This window comes from Podarcis bocagei (genome assembly GCF_964188305.1).
Source record: "Podarcis bocagei genome assembly, chromosome: 1".
Taxonomy (NCBI): Eukaryota; Metazoa; Chordata; class Lepidosauria; order Squamata; family Lacertidae; genus Podarcis; species Podarcis bocagei.
Genome location: NC_138125.1, coordinates 138,163,521 through 138,179,894, shown reverse-complemented (window position 1 = coordinate 138,179,894; position 16,374 = coordinate 138,163,521). Strand labels below are relative to the sequence as shown.

The window sequence follows — 16,374 nt, the reverse complement described above, 5'->3', positions numbered from 1 at the left end:
CTGGACTTAACCATCCAGGGGCCCCTTACCTTTACCTAAGTATTGATGTAAAGCTCACTGGTTGGATCTCCTTTTTCCCCATTTTTGAAGATGGGGACAATATTTGCCTGCCTTCAGTCTGCAGGGACCTCACCTGTTCTCCAAGGTTGGACATGGCTTTCCTTCTGGGTCAGAGGCAAAGTGGGTGTTGAGCCGTTCTGCTTTCTCTATGTCACCCAGTAGCATTTCTCTATCTTCTCCATGCAGAGGACCTGCTATTTGCTTGTTCTTCTTCTTGCTTTGAACATAGCTGAATAAACCTTTATTATTATTTTGAAGCCTTGCAATTCTGAGTTCGTTCTGAGGTTTGGCCTGCCTGACCTTCTTCCGGCAACTGTTGGCTACTCAGATGTACTCTTCCTTCAGTCATGAGTCTCATCCCACCAGGTTTCAGTGATGCAGAGAAGGCAGCATTTTCCTGTCTCTTTGGAGTAACTCCCCTCCGTCATTTGGAAAAAAGATGCTTCAGTTTAAACAGAAGATTGATTGATTGATTAGTTAATTAAACAAAAGATCCATTTGATGGACTGTTTGCGCACCGAGAATGGTGGGAGGAACCAGCTGGGGAACCCCCAGGGGAAGAAGGCTCAGAGTCCAGGGAATAGTGATGGGACAGCAATGAGTGGTCAAAGGGAGAAGACTGGGAAGAGGAAGGTTCAGAAGCTGAGGAGGAAACAGAGCTTAGTGAGCTGCGAGAGCCCGTGGCTGAGAGAAGTCGAAAATCAGAGGCAGAAGCTGAAGCAGGGGACACCAAGAGGCCGAGATGATTCAGGCTGGTGAAGTCATGGGTGTCTCCCTTTCCTGCCTCAGCCTGCTTCCCTCCCTGCTTGGCTCCTAGAACCAGAAGAAGAGTGAAGAGGGCAGAGAAGAGGTTGATGATGAGCAGACACAGTCTCCAATTACTTGGGGGGAAACCCTGGAGAGGAGGGGACTTGGGCAGCTGTGGGGCGTCAGGGACCTTCATTCTCAGCAGCTGCTTCATGGAGGTAAGACCTACTAGGGATGAATTGTTGTGCTCATTAGGCCTGACATTCCCGTGTCCACCATCTTGTTGCTAATAAAGAGTTAACTCCAACTTGCACAGTGTGATTTACTGCTGGGTCGCTCCTGACATTCACACATTATGAATTATGAATTAATTAATTAATTAATTGAACTTTTTGGCTTAGAGTGCAATAAAAAGAGCTCAATAAATACTTTTTTTAGGTTTGGGGATGGGGGTTGGCTGGTTTTGTTTACCCCAAAGCATCACATATGAAGGAAATAGTTGCCTTCTTTTTGTTTATGACCTGTATTCATGTATTTATAGTGTGATCTTAATATAATGTATTAAGTATTAATACCCACTTCAGTTGTAATAAAAAATGGCCACATTGAAAGTACTATGACACATTTATCCATATGTGCCCTGCAGCTTCATGGATAGAATTAAGTGAAACGCAGGCTCCATGTTCTCCCTTTTTTGCCACGCTAGTTATCAGACCACAATGACTCAGCTTCCAGAATGGTAATCTCATTTGTCTGTTTATTAAGAACAACAAGCAGGAGTCTTGTGGCACTTTAAGGCTAACAGGTTTACCACAACTTTTGTTATACTGACTAGACTCTATCAGATAAATAAAATGTCATTTCTTAGCTGGCAGGTATGGGGGCAAGAATGGGAAACAGTGGAGCCAAATGGCCTTGAAATGCAACCATACAGCCTGTGACAATTAATGTAATGTTAAATGCATCCCACAGTAACCAACATAGCAGCCATAATTGGGGAATTCTGAAATGAGAATTTTATGTCTGAGAAGAAATTTGAACTAGGACTTCACAGCTAATTCTCCTATGATAAATAAAGTCATAGCCAACTTGTTTTCAGTCATAGAGAAAATGAAATTTCCTCCCACATAAGTTGCTTTAAAGATAGATGGTTAAGGTGCTAAGGTACTAAGGCCAAATTATGTTTGTAATTTGCCTTAAATTTCAATTTCCATGCCCCGCAGAATGTAAGTGAACTTGTAAGTAGCTTAACTCTTCTCTTAACCTGAAGATTTAAAAATATGTATGCAGTGACTATTCATCATAAATCTTTAACTGGAGCAAGAGAGTCAGAAATTACTGCAGTTTATGAATCCATTTTGTGTTAACTTTAGGTATATTTCTGAGATAGCAGGAAAGTCAGTTGTTCATGTAAAAAATGTGGTTGAATATCAAACATTCCCTGGCCTTATTGGGACCTGGTTCTGACTTATTCAAGCTTTCCATAAAATGGAACCAGACTTTTATAGACTGTCTAGTTAAGATATGTAAACGACTGCTCTTAGTACAATAAGAGTCACAGTTACAAGGGTGCCTTAGCAAGTGTTTCAGGGCCTTTGTGTTTTTAACACACATGATATAAAACATACTTGGTGTTTTACTGGTTTTGTTCCAAGTGAAATAAACATGCAGCTACTCTCTGCTTAGTTTTGCAGGAGCTCTGCCTGTGCAACCAGGAACAGGTTTCCTTGGCAATCCCAACCCTGCTAAGCCTCTTTGAAATCTTCCAATATTGTGAAGCCAGTAATTACCTCCTCCTTTTTCTGATTCCTTTTCCTCAGCAGACACCCTGCAGTGCTTTAAAAAACAGAATGTAGTATCAGAGCAGCTTGGTTAACAAATATCCTTTATTTTCTTTACTATTTGAATGCCCCCTTATGCAGAATTGGCAGATTTTGCTGCCTTTCTGCCCTAGTATAATGAATACATGCCATTTTGCTGATCTTAAAGATATTTAGCCCTCCAAAATGTAGCACCCTGCTTGTGGTTAACACTTAGCTGGAATGAAATATTCAACGCAGCAATAGAGAAATTAAAATAATAATTTATTTGTCAGACAAATAAATGATAGGCACAGTGGTATATGGTTACCAAAAGCTCTGCCCACTCCAGCCCTGATGGCCAGCACTTATATTTCCTCAGCCCAGCCCCCTTTTATTTTCTGTTAAACAATAAATCTTACTATTTACCAACTCTTAATTAGTGTTTTTGCAGCTTGATTGTATTCTGTAATATGTAGGGTCAATGTAACCTTTGCTCCCAGCCTGTATTTCCCTTTTACAACTTTGAGAAACTTGTCTCCTGGTACTGCTATAAATCAGGGGGCCCTTTCCAGGAGAGCAGGAAGATAAACAACTGCCAAAGTACTTAGCCAGCTGCTTTATGCCTGGCATGAAACATACAAACATTTGCAAATATATCTTTAAGCTCATTTTAAAATACAGGCCTTGATCAGATGCCTCAACACCTCTCTCCCTCTTTTCCTCTGTGCAAATTGACTTCATTATCTTGATAAAACTCTGAGAGCAAAGTCCATGTGATATCCTTTCCCACAAACAATATATTCCTCTGCTTCATGAAATGCAGCTGATAATTTTTTTTAGAAAATTAGAAATATTAAGGAAGCAGACAAAGACCATCACCTTCCTTGTAAAATGACAATTAGCTTTGTGGATATTTTGATGCACAGTTTGAGGAGCTGGTGATTCCATCTCCACTAGTGAGCTTGGAGTACTGTGTAGATGAGGCTTCAGAACCGTCTTCAGAACAAGACTCATAACCTGCATGAGACAACTGGAAATCTCTATAGAAAAGAGCAACCTCTCACCATGGCAGAATTACCAGGAGTGAAATCCCACATTATGTACTTTAGCTGCATTTGTTGTCAGGTGTGACAGTTTGGCTCCTGTCCCATATACTGAGAGCCAGGCCCAGACAGGGGGGGGGCATGTGGGCCACTTGGCCGGGCCTCCGATTCCAAAGGGGGCCTTGGTCAGCATATTCACAATTGTATATCTATATTTTCAGTTTTGTCTTTATATGCAGATACAATTCAAGCCTTGAAATAAAATTATTTGCCAGCATAACTTTTGTGAAAATTATTTATATACTTACTTATTTATAAGACTTCAGTTATTAGTTATTATTAATGAACTCCATTTGCATGTAGGAACTCCTATGACTACAATTAATGATGGGAGAGGTGACTGAGTTTATTCCAGACTACATGGCTTGCAAGAATGGGTTTTATAATATTTATAAAAGTACAACAATATGCATTATAATCTTTGCTCTAGTATTACAGAGCAGGCGTAGCTAATTTGAGGCTGTGTACACACCATACATTAAAAGCATGATTGCTTCTCCCCTGTAAGAATCCTGGGAACTGTAGATTACCCTTCTACCGCCTAGCTACAATTTGTAGCACCCTTTACAAACTGTAGTTCCCAGTACTTCTTTGGGAGAAATGTGCTTTTAATTCCTGTTTTTGCTGCAGCAGGCATGCTCAGCTACCCCTCTGGAAGCTCAATCCCACAGAAAGCTGTGACGGCCACCAACTTGGATGCTTTTATGCAGGAGGAGGCTATCAATGGCCACTAGGCACAATGGCTATGCTCTACCTCCACAGTCAGTGGCAGTAACGTTTGTGAATAGTAGTTGATGGAAAGTATAGGAAGGGAATACAGAACGCTCTTGTTTCCACAGGCCTCTGGTTATGCATTGTGAGAACAGGATGCTGGACTAGACAGGCGAATGTGGACTCATCCAGCACGCACTTCTTATGTCCTTACGTGGTTCAAGGGTAGAGATTGTGAGAAGGCATCTTCCAAAGCAATCCCACCCCACAAATAGCTTTGGAGCCTTCTTTCCTCTAGCCTAGCCCTCACCCCTTTCCCTGTTCCTGCTGGAGTCTTCTTTTGTTTTGTTTTTTGTTTTTATAATACTTTTTATTGAATTTTCCCACAAACAAAATAAAACAGTCTTTACAATCATTTTTAATATCATTTTATTTACATTGTGTAAAATCACGCCTCGACTTCCTTCCTTCCCAGTTGCGGTTTTCTTAATAGACATCTTAATATACATCTTCTCTTCATTTCTATACATTTCTAGAGACAGCACAGCATGGGGGTGGGGGTGCTTTCCCTTTCGCGCCTGCCACTCCGTCCCGCTCTCGGGCCTTTAAAAAAACCCCTAAGAAAACAGGGGAGCAGCTGTGACGTCGCTGGGTGCCCCTGTCCCCCAAAGATGATCCCCTTGAGGTTTGGAGGTGCGCAGTGCCCTTGCGCCACCCCCAGAGCCCCCGTGCCGCTTGGAAATCCTCAGAGAGGTTTTTCCGCGCTTCTACGATGTCCGCGGTTAAACCAGAAGTCTCGGAGTCTTCTTTTGCTTGCCACACCTGCGGGCTCTCTTCCGGCCAACGCTGCCAATGACCGATCTTAAAAACTTGGGGTCGGTGAGATTCGGCAATCGCGGCACCTTGCGCCTGCTGGACCTCCTGAGCGGAGCGGGTTGTGTCTTGCTCCTCGTGAAGTAGGGCGAAATGTGAGGAGTGTTGCAAGCTGGCGCTGAGGCAGAAGGTCTGGCCGAGGTGGTAGAGCACGGCCTCTCTGTCTGGGGCGTCTTCCTAATCCAGTAGAACACCATTATCATACGCCTCTTAGATGTGTTGGACATGCTGAAGATGATGCTGGAGGCCCAAAGACCAGGGTGACTTCAAAGCGGAGGACGCAGCAGGCAGTTCTCTATCAATGGCGCCAAATCCAAGCAAATGTTAGCTCTAGTCCTGTTCAATCGATCCAGCAATTCTGAACGTTAAATAAGGGATTAATTCCTCAGGCCGTACGAAAAGACTTCCTGTGGCTTTTTAATAGCTGGGAGCTCCCAACTACTGCCACTGTTGACAGCCTGTTGCCCCTTATATCTGCTTGAATGGGTTATGTCACAATGGTTCCTTCATCAGGTGTTTGTGAGCACAAAAATGCTGTTGGGAGTTTCAGCAATGAAGGCTCAGGCATAACACACTGTTTGAAAGTCTGAACAGTTCCTCTTTTTTATTTAACAAAATTTATATACCACTTTTATAATTTATATACAAATTATTAGGAGAGTAAGATAAAAATATACTGTAGTTTATTCACTTCTAGGCTAGTTTACATACTTTATTCCTTCTTACACTTTTATCCCACCTTTCCTCCACAGAGCATACACACTTCAGCCTCCAGCTTCTCCATTTTATCCGGACAGCAATATTGTGAGCTAGGGCCATAGCTCAGTGGTAGAACAACTGCTTAGCATGCAGAAGGCATCAGGTTCAGTCCCCAGCATCTCCTGGTGGGACTGGGAGAGATCCTGCCTGAAATCTTGGAGGGCTGCTGCCAATCAGCGCAAACCAAGTATCTTCAGCCTTTGAAGACCCAGGACCTACTTTTAATCATACATGCATTTGGGGACCCATTTCTTAATCTTTTCCCATATATTGGCAGGGTGGTAGTTCTCTGGTTGCAACCCACCTTGCATCGGGCTGCAGCATGTTAGTGGGTGCCAACCCACCAGCTGAAGACCGGTGGTGTATGAACTGAAAGGACCAGTTTCATGTTACTCTGTGTTGGTCTGAGAGAAAGAGAGGAACTGGCCCAAGGTCACCCAGTGGACTTCATGGCTGAGTTGGGATTTGAACCCTGCTTTGGCAGGTCCTAGTCTAACACATCCAAAATATCTGGAGCATTGGCAAATTTCCCAAGAGTGTCTTCCTACATACATCCCTTCCTCATCCCCTTTAAAAATGAAATAAAATTCTTTAGCATACTGAGTTTTCAGAATGAAATTTAAATGTGGTACACCAGCCTAGTTAACTTGGGGGGGGGGGTTTCTGGTCATTGTGCCAAGTGGGGCCTGTTAAGTTGTGGGTGAACATATCAGACGACACAGCGATTCTTCAAACAGCTCTTATTTATTCACAGGCCAGGACAGAACTGAACTGAAGGGTTCAGTCAGCCTGCTTATATAGAGCTCCAGTACAACGTAACTGTAACAACTTTCTAAAACTATCCAATCACTGAACGTCACTTTCGATCCCTTATTTGCATAACTATCTACAGTATCCCCCTGCTGGCCCAGGGTGAGAACTTCAGTACATAACACAAATGGCGGCAGAAAGTGAATGCATGATGCCTACTACTGACTCCACCAAACATTTTGTGAGATGCAGATACCTGTGCTGGCTGCCAACATTAGAGGAATGGTGGAATTTGAACCCTTGGTCTGCTTGGATGTAATCTGAGAGTGAAGAACTGACACAACTAAACTACTGAGTCACAATAGCTATTCAATCAAAGTTTTTGGTTGTGTTTGTATGCTTTAAAATACTTTATTGCCCTGAGCTGCGACAGGATAGATAATAAGTTAGTTAACATAGAGCCTAACAGAACAATTGTGTGTGTGTGTGTGTGTGTGTGTGTGTGTGTGTGTGTGTATACCCACTTACCTGGAAATTATGTGTGACACACACACACACACACACACACACACACACACATACACACACTTTCCAGGTAAGTAAGTATAGGAGTGCAGCCTTCAAATCATTGCGTGGTATGAAACTACATTTTACTCAGAGTAGACACAGTGAAATTAAAGGCCCTAACTGTTAGGAATGTGGCTCACCAGAGCGCAGAGGAAGAGTCAGACTCAGAAACTGAGCTAAGTGAAAGAGGGACTGACTCTGTAAATGAGAGCTGGCTGACAGAGCTGAGAAAGGGCAGTTTGCCCCCCCTTCCAAAAGAAGACACTGTTCGCTCTCAAGAAGCAGGAGGGTTAGAAGGCAGCCAGAGAGTTGCTAGGCAATCAGCAGATAAGCAGAGGTCTGAGACTGTGTCAAGTGAAAGTGGGGAGGGCAAAGGCCGGCCTCTCAGTCCCCGTTCTAGGAGACTGGACAAGATCAGAGGGCAACAGAAGGTCAAGAGGGGAAAGGTGGGAGTTTGGCGTCCTTCCTGCTGTGCGAGGGGTGAAGATTCAGACTGACCAACTATCATCAATGCGAGGAGGCGAGAATGTGTTTTGTTGAAAATAAATGTACACAAAACTGCTGGAGAGTCATTACTTCTTATTGGGACTTGCTTGCCTGCCAGAGATCATAAAAATCAGTGGGTCGTCCACTCTGAGTAAGACTTAGTTAACTTCCACCCATTTGCAATTATGAAAATGTGAGTGCAGGCTACCTGTTTCCTCCCCATTCAGCACTTGCTGTCAAATAGACAAGAGTGAACATTGTGCACAGTCATAGGAGCTGCACATTGTAACTAGAAAAGGCACAAGTGCCAGTCAGTGCTATCAATCACAGAGGTGCCTCTGGCCAGCGAGAGAGAGTAAAGGAAAAAAGAGAGAAATAATCTCTCGGCTGATTTATGGGGAAAGGAGCCGAATGAAGAGAGCTTTCCCATTCATTACTCAGATGTCCCGAGGGAAAGTTTTCACGTAATGTAAAGTCATGCATTTCTCTTGCACGCATTCAGAAGGTGATTCAAGGTGATTAAAAAAATGAAAGAATTAAATGCATTTAGGAAGGTCGTCACACTGGGGCTTTGATTTGGCTTGTCCATATTATTAGCATTTTATATTTATTGCTATTTTAATAAAGCTGTTGAGGCTAATTGACTTTTAGGAGAAGCATCTTTCTGGACTAGAATTTGTATTCATGTTTTGCCTCCTTCCTCAGCTTGCAATGTCTCGTTTCTCTCACAGTGTCTGTGACCACTTTGAATGCATTTGTTGGTATAGAATTGTATTAATGCTACTGTTCCACTCCAGCCCCCAGTTGGCAGGCAGGATGCTTTATCCAGTTCATCAGAAGAATCAAGTGACGTGGCTTTCACTTAACTGTATTCACTTTAGATGTGAAATGCAGGATTGCTTCCTCTTGGGGGGATCCCCCCCCAACTACGGGAGGCTAGCCTGACATTCTATTACTCTGTGTATCAGAAAGGTTTAGAGAAGCATCCCAAGATGCTGCCCCCATCCCATCTGTAGACTGGAATGGTATAGCCCAGGAAAAGCTTTCCTGCTTAATTTTGGTGTTAAAGTGTGAAAAGGACAAAAACAACCCTTGGGGTACACTGCTTAAAGTGTTTCCCAACTTCGCTATAGTCTAGTCCTGAGGATTTTGGATCAGTCAGAAAACAAGAGGCTTCAGCCAAGTAATGAAGAAGCAAATCAGTGGCCAATAGGCCTGATCTTTATTTGTTGCACCAAAGGTCCCAACCTCTAAGGCAAGCAAAGAAGCAGCAGCCCAGAACAAAGGTTACATGAAGTTTTAAAAGTTCCCATAATTTCCCATAATACATTTCCAACAGTGTCATCAAAACCTCACAGATATGTCACAGAAGAGGAGTGGTGTCAGGAAGAAAATTTAGACACGCCCTTCTCAATCACACGTCCCCACACCTGTCTCACACAGGCTAAAGAAAGTATTTGTTTCTTTGTTGTTAAAACATGGCTGGCACAGTTTACTTGTTCAGGCTGGGTTGCATTCCACTCTGGAGATGGCTTTTCCTGCCTGGGGCTTTGTGATTCTGATAACACAGAGGTCGGCAACCTAAGGCCCATGGGCCACAAGCAGCCCACGGGGGTCATTTAACCGGCCCACAAACCAAACCGTCTGCTCAGTGAGTCCAGGAAATTAGGTCCTGCTATCCTGGGGCTACACATGCTTGGAACAGTCAGCTGGTTCATAACACAGTTGCTACTGGGTTGTCGGCAGGGGGTGACCATTCTGAGCAGAATGTAGCCGAGCTATATTCCACTATACCTTCTGCGAAAGTCCTTCTCTGGAGGATATCCCACCTGTAGCTATCAGGGAGAAGGCCTTCTTCTGTAGTTGCAACATGAGTGTGGAAAACCACCTTAAAGGAGATCTACTTAATGCCTTCTTTTTTACTCTTTGGTGCTGGGCAAAATCTTCCTTGTTTCTCCAGGTTTTTGGAGCAAAATTAGATTGTCTATTTGTGTGTGTGTGTGTGTGTGTGTGTGTGTGTGATTGAACTACTGCTTTAATTGCTTTGTTTTTATACTGTGACTTGTTTTAGTCTGATTGCTGGAATTTTGCTATTTTTAGTATTTTTATTGTGCTTTATTTGTTAGCTATCCGCACTGTTAGGGACGCGGGTGGCGCTATGGGTAAAACCTCAGCGCCTAGGGCTTGCCGATCGTATGGTCGGCGGTTCAAATCCCCGTGGCGGGGTGAGCTCCCGTCGTTCGGTCCCAGCTCCTGCCCACCTAGCAGTTCGAAAGCACCCCTAAGTGCAAGTAGATAAATAGGTACCGCTTTATAGCGGGAAGGTAACAGCGTTTCCGTGTGCTGCGCTGGTGCTGGCTCGCCAGAGCAGCTTCGTCACGCTGGCCACGTGACCCGGAAGTGTCTTCGGACGGCGCCGGCTCACGGCCTCTAGAGCGAGATGAGCGTGCAACCCCAGAGTCGGTCACGACTGGCCCGTACGGGCAGGGGTCCCTTTACCTTTATCCTCACTGTTAGCTGCAAAACAGTGGTGTACAAAAGAATAATAAAATAAATAATCCAAGGGGAAATGGCAACATGCCAGCTAATCTCTATGAAATTACCACCTGCTATTCCTTGTCTTATATGCTTGACTCTTCTCTAAATTGGGGGTGGTCCTACTTTCTACAAACCCAAACTCAAACCTTCATACGCTACTAGTTGTTTGGCAGTTTTTCTAACTCTGATGTTTTTCTCTTTGTATGTCAACTGGTTTCAGTTTTTCAAAAGCCATGCTTAAAACTGGACTTCATCACGATGACTTTCAAACACAAATTAAGAACAAATGGTAAACCAAACATAATGCGAGTCACAAAGGAAACAAGAGGTTCTCAAGGATTTTAACACATTTTTCTGGTCAAGGCCATGCTTTTGTAATTCTGGTCATGGTCACAGACTTCATTTTTTCAGTTTGTTTAAGTCTTTTGAAGTTCATTGTCCCTGTTCAGCTAACTTCACTTTGCTGATCTCAATCAGTTCATGATCATTAATTTAAGCTTTCTTCTGCCACTATATAATTCTCAGCTATTTCCTGCTTGCTGGATAGAATCTGATCTCAAATGCTCCATCTTTGAAACTTCTAATTTCTGAAAGAGAAATTATTTCCCTGTGCTGACTTAATATTCTAATGTTCTGACACCATAGGTGCCAACTCTCTATGGCCCTGGATGCCCAAAATTCCCCATGAAGGTGCTGGGCACCCACAAATTTTGGTGCCAGGGCCATGCATGACACCCACAGACCCAGGCACCCACAGTCGCGGGGATAAATTGGCACTTGTGCCTGATACATAGATTATTTAGTGACATTCTTCTTCCAAGCTAGAAAATGCCTTTCCCTTTGTTGTAGTCAACCATTTAGCAACTTTGATTAAAGTCTAGTGAGTCTGCTATTTCCCTGAACATTCTAGCTGCTTATCCTCCAAAAGCAGTAGTTTAAACAGGGATACTCTCTCACTACATTTTCTGTAAACCACATTAAAAGATCAAGTCATACTGTATGTTAAACATACTCTTTGGGTTTCACACTTAAACGAACCATGCAGATTACAATTCCCACTTCACCTATAAATCAGCAGCAGGAAACAGCATAGAGCATGATCAGGATCTTTGCAGATACCATAGGAAATCTATTTGGTAATTTTCGTTGGTGTGCATTGTTACTAGTCTGGTATGTTCAGTGGCAGAATCTTTCACTGGGGTTTCTTTTTACTCTTGTACTACTCCAGCAGAAGGGAAGGGTTTTAGAGCAATTGATTTGTATGTGTAAGGTCTCATATTCAATCTCTAGCATCTCCAGGTATGTGCTGGGAAAGACTCCCGTGAGTCATTGTAGACAATATTGATCTAGCATGGCCAATGGACAGGAAAGGTGGGAGTTGTAGCCCCACAAAAAACATTCTTATTTATTTATATCTATGCATTTCCAGTTTTTATTTTACATACATTTATAATCTTCCCATCTTCCCAAGCAGACTTCCCATCCTCTCCTTCAGTGACATCCTGAGCTGGCTGTGTCTCTGTCAGTTGCTCCACGCCATTTTGTCCCTTCACTTCCCTTGTTTTTGTCAACTGCTCTTCAAAGGTTTGTCTCTACTTGCAGATTATATTTGCAGTAATGCCATATCTTTTAAAGTATTCTCCAAGACAATACCACTCGCTCCTTATCTTCCTCTCTAGCCAGTTCCTTATTTTAGCCCTCTGCAAATTCTATTAATTTATGCAACTATTGGTCTTTTGTCAGGATAACCTTTTCTTTCCAGTTTCTTGCATAAACTGCTATTGTGGCTGCTGTTGCATTGTAAAAATAAATTGTGTCCTTCCTTTTCTCCTTTCCTATTATAGCTAGAAGAAAGCCTTCTGGGGTTTTTTTTTTAATGTGAGGAACATTTTTTTAAATTCCTCATATACCATCTTCCTTTTTTTTTTTGCATGTTTACATAGCCACCACATATGTATTAATAAGCCTTCCATTTCTAAACACTTCCAACACAGTGTAGCCCCACCAATCAATGGTGGGCGCCATGTTGGCTACTCCCAGTGTGGACCATAGTGAGCTAAATGGGCCACTGCTCTGACTTGGTATAAGGCAGCATCTTATGCTTCCTGTTCAGACACATGCTCTTTCTGTTCAATGATTAAGCACAGAATGTTCCCTGAAGTTGTCTAATTCAACACAACAAACAACAACAAACACCTCGTAGCTGTACCTCTTGGGCTATTGAGTTCTACGTTTATTTCATATTCTGCTTGTAAGTCCTGAAGCTACAGCCCATCAGCTTTATTGTGAACCTAAGTTCTAGTCTTAGAAAAGAGTGAAACCACTTTCTCTCCAAAACAAATATGTTATAAACCTCATTCATGTCTGCCTTTCTTCTAAACTGAAAGTCACAGCCTTTCCTGTGTTGCAATGCTCTGCCATGCTAAGAGTGTTTTAATATTAATTTAGTTTTTTCCAAAGCTGGTCCACTCTCCCGTGCTGGAGTGCCTAGCCATCTAACACCCCCCCCCACAGCTGACAGCATTACTGTTATTCCTACTGTTATTTACTCTTACTTATTTGATAACAGTGTCTTTGGATGCAGACTCAGTTAAAGGTCATGGTGCAGTTGGGTAAATATTCATTTATAATCTGGATAAGCTATTTACTTGGCAAATGCGTCTGATGTTGCCACCGCCACAGCTTCTTTATCACCTGCAAGACGTCTTTAACATCTCCCAGATTTACTTTTTATTTTACTTACTGGCAAGAATTCAGCAAATGCGCACACACATCTGTAAAATGTTTGTGTGATCTTCTTTTTGAATGCTTGACAAATTAAGTCCTGTGAAAACTGATAATGCAGTGCAATGAATGGCATTTTAATAATCACAGAAAATAAGCCCGATGTTAAGTAGAATGTTTAGCGGCATCTTCTCCCTGGTTATTAAACATCTATTTAAGTAGCCGAATTATACATCTGTCAACAATGTTTAGAACAAGAATAAAACTTTCTTCCATGGCAAAAGGTTATTTGAAACAAAATACACAGTATAATAAGTAGGTTTAGTTTTGAAGGTTTGGGGACAGCCTCTCTTATTCACTGCTCTGTGCTCCTTGGCAGCAGTGCCCATGGCAACGCTCCCTGGTACAAGGAAGACTGCAACAATACTGCAGCTGTTCCTATCACAAGAAAGAGGGGAACTGAATCACTAGTGCATGGCTTTCTCAAGGCTGCCATTCTCTCTGCGCAAGGCTCAGGAGTGTCACTGGCAAGCACCCAATCCGGATGGAGTAAGAGACACTTCGTCCACAAAAGTAACTGAATGAGTGCAGCGCCATGACTGACTGGCTGACTGACTGATTGCAGATCTACAAACCTTTGCCTTCCTCAGAAGTGTTCCTGTGTGACTGAATTCCCGTGGGCTGGGGTTGAATGAATAGAACTGGATGCTTTAATTTTTACTGTCAGGAGAAATGGTAATGTGAATGTGGAGGAGGAATATTAATTATGCTTGGCAGACCTTCTTCAAACTTAAAAAAAAAAAATTCTCAACTGCACACGCACAAAACAGCACAAAGAAGGAGTCTAAGGAGCTGATAAGTGGGGAAAGCTTTTGTACTGCAGACCTGTAGAAAACAGGTGGGTAAAGGAGAATTATTTGTCACTCTCAGTTTATCAGTTTCATAATTTTATTTTTGCTTTTTTATAAAAAAAGCCGCACAATTTGAAAACAGAATTTAAATAGTTTTTAAAAACATTTGAAAGGCTATAACATGGATTAAAAAATAAAATATAATACCATAAAACCCTTCCTTCCTGTCATCTGCCCTTTCTCTGTCTGGTCAAGTAAACCAGTTATTTACATTAGGGAGATGCAAAGTCTGGGGCAGGAGCCGACTTCTTCCTGAAGAAAGCTGCAAACTGGGGAATCCAAGAATGCCCTTCAGCCTGGCCTATTTACATGTGGTTGATAGAATGCCAGGGTGTATGGGGTGTTAGAGGGGTGGTACCTCTGGTGGGGGACACATCATGCTCCTTCTGGGGTAGTTTGTCCACCTTTGGTCCCCACCCTGCACTCAGCTCTCACCTGTGCCTCCTAGAGCTGTCAGCATGCAACAGGAGCCACACCCCAAGGAACGGTTTCGACTGGCTGGCTAAACCAGGTGAGGGGAGCTGATGGGTCTCAAACCCTGGGTGAGTTAGGGACTTCCCCTGCAGGTGAAGACAAGGCTCTGGTGGATTGTGCAGATGAGAACAATAGTGGGTCCAATGGTCAAGAAGATGATTTCTGCGTGTGCTGCAGAGAGACATGAGGGGCAGATAGGGCTTGTCAACTAGGCAGCCCATCTAGGAGAAGGAAAACTCTGACCCTAAACCTCCACTGCCTTGTGAGATATCTTTGGGAGAAGAAAAGGCTAAGGAGTAAACCCTGTACAAATCCAGAGTAGATGTCCTAAGGCAGTTGGATGGTGCCTTGTGCCCCTTGTACGTCTCCTCCCACCAAGCTGGTGCCAAACGTCTTGCTCTCTCTTTGGGCCACATCAGCAAGGCTGAGGGCAGCTGAGGACCTCCACACACACTGCCCAGGCTTGCACCCTGCGGAGCCCACTTTGGTGCTGCTAACGCAGCAGTTTGACTTCACCCGTGGAGGAGCACCCCACTGTCTCTTGAGACAGATGGATGGCGACGGCGGCAGCAGCAGCAACTGATCAAAAGCCATTCCCAGAGGGATAGAAGAGGCAGTGTGAGCAAAGGCTATTTAAGTGTCAGCTGGACAGCTATTAGCAGGGACTGTCATTTTGGACTGTAACTGCTGGTCCTCCTATTCCTACTGCTTGCAAGGAAAGACCAGCCAGATCTGGTCAGCCAGCAAGCCAAGGGACCATTAGCATCTTGGGCCAAAGTGAGGACATCCCATCATCCACAGCCTGAAATACCCACTGCAAGGTATGCTTCCTGATATGCAGAGATAACACTCAGTGTTAATATAGACTGCAGCAGTGCAGTGTGGGCAGTTTGAGCAGCTGGGAGCAAAGTAGCCATTTATGCATCATCAGAAAAGAGTAAAAAAGACTGCACAGATCTGCATGTGCTGATTTAATATATATAGATAGAAATATAGAAAAATCACTGTAATAGAATGACAATATATCTCACCATAGAGGAAAAACTGTGACCGGGTGAACTGTGGGCTTGCTCTGCTGTCCGGATGCTACCAATAGGTTTCTTCTCTTAAGCAGACTTGGACTAAACAGGCCTTCAGACAGAGGACGGCCCTCTGTAAGGCAGGGAGCAGAGCCAAGACACAAGGAAGAGGCAGTCTGGACTTACTGTAACATCTGGCCCTTCACTCCGCTATTGCCACCACTATGGAAGAACCCCATTTACTGATTTTAATGTTTGGTTTTGTTGCTTCTCTGAGGGTGTTGCATTTATCACTGTGATGTATATTATGGGATGGTTCGTAGCCACTCCACTCCTCACTCTTAGGTCTATCTGTTCCAGTATTCTGCTTCCCATTCTGGCCTCTGAGAAGCCTTCCAGCTAATTAAAAATGTGCTAACCCTCTCTAATTCTTATTGAACATTATTCATTTATTTCTTGCATTTATATGCCACCTTTATCTTCCAAGGAGCTCAAGGTGGTGTCCATGGTTCTCCTCCTCCTCGTTTCATCCTCACATCAACCCTAAGACAGGGGCAGTCAACCTTTTTATACCCACCACCCACTAAGGCATCTTTCTTGATGGTAGTTTCCTTACCGCCCCCCAGTGCTCGATGGAAGGAGGATTCAGCTTGTGCCGTAGAACCCCCTGCCGCCCCCCTAGAATCCTGAAACGCCCACCAGTGGGCGGGAGGGACCAGGCTGACAACCCCTAGACTAAGAGATGGCGACTGGTTCAAGGTCACCCAGCGAGCTTCGTGGCTAAGTGAGGATTCAAATCCTGCTCTGCCAGTTCCTGGTCCAACATTCCGCACCACACTGACTTGACTAT

The 16,374-nt window shown here is 43.6% G+C and overlaps 1 long non-coding RNA gene across 2 annotated transcripts; it reads right to left on the bottom strand.

The window, feature by feature from the left end:
- Nucleotides 1-3,998: 3,998 nt before the first annotated feature.
- Nucleotides 3,999-16,063, bottom strand: LOC308581888. Of its 2 annotated transcripts, XR_014005344.1 has the most exons (5): nucleotides 15,537-16,063; nucleotides 14,467-14,676; nucleotides 13,140-13,229; nucleotides 10,166-10,375; nucleotides 3,999-5,591 (listed from the first exon to the last, which is right to left on the bottom strand). It is a non-coding gene; the product is annotated as an uncharacterized lncRNA (long non-coding RNA). The 2 variants fall into 2 exon arrangements; XR_014005345.1 differs by lacking the exon at nucleotides 3,999-5,591 and having other exon boundaries at nucleotides 9,046-10,375.
- Nucleotides 16,064-16,374: the final 311 nt, after the last annotated feature.